Consider the following 865-nt stretch of genomic DNA (forward strand, 5'->3'; position numbering starts at 1 on the left):
AGTCACAGGAGGACTTACTAAACTGGCTTACACAAAAAGACTCCAAATAAAATAAAGAGAACCAAAACAACAGCAAAGAGACAATTAAGCAACTGCTAAGAAAACCCAGAAAGGGCCAAAAAGAGACACACACTGACTACAAAGAGACCCGAAGCAGCCACAAAGTGATGCAAAATGACCACAGGGAGATTTAAAATGAGGTGGCAGCGTGATCACTTTGGCCAAGGTTCAGTTTGTTTGTCTGTCAGCAGGATATGGAAAATTACAGGCCCGATTTTCATGCAGCTTGGTGGAAGGCTGTAGCACGGGCCAGGGAAGAACCCATTACATTTTGCCTTATTATCTTTTAAACTAACGAACATTGTACAGGTTATTTATGGCTTAATTTAAACGGGATCAAAAGTGATTTGTCTCTATATTTACCTCAAATTTATTTCCAAACTAAGGTCCAATGGAGGTCCGAAAAAGTACCATTCTTTCGAGAAATACTTCAAAGGGGTGCGATGAAATCTTGGCCTTTTCTTTCGCTTTTTCCTTGCAGGTTTCCCTATAGAGCCCCCCCTAAAGCTTCAGAACAGATATTTGGAATCCCTAGGTTTACTTGTGTTTGTGTGCAGTGCTGTAAAGAAATTCGTTACATCGCGAGACCTGATATCACGCGATACTTCCTGGCGCTGAGTCCGGCGGGTAAAATCTGTAGTAAAACTTTTAAAAAGTCCAAATGGAAGTATAAAAAAAGAGACAAACAAAAGACTTTATTCCAATAACAAGTGTAAGTATTTTACTGTTTGTTACTGTTATGTTCCTGTGCAGGGTTGTGTGTGTGTGTGTGTTTGTGTGTGTGAAGGGGGGGGGGGGGGGGGGG

The sequence above is a fragment of the Etheostoma cragini genome, chromosome 21 (assembly GCF_013103735.1).
Source record: "Etheostoma cragini isolate CJK2018 chromosome 21, CSU_Ecrag_1.0, whole genome shotgun sequence".
In the NCBI taxonomy this organism is placed as follows: domain Eukaryota; kingdom Metazoa; phylum Chordata; class Actinopteri; order Perciformes; family Percidae; genus Etheostoma; species Etheostoma cragini.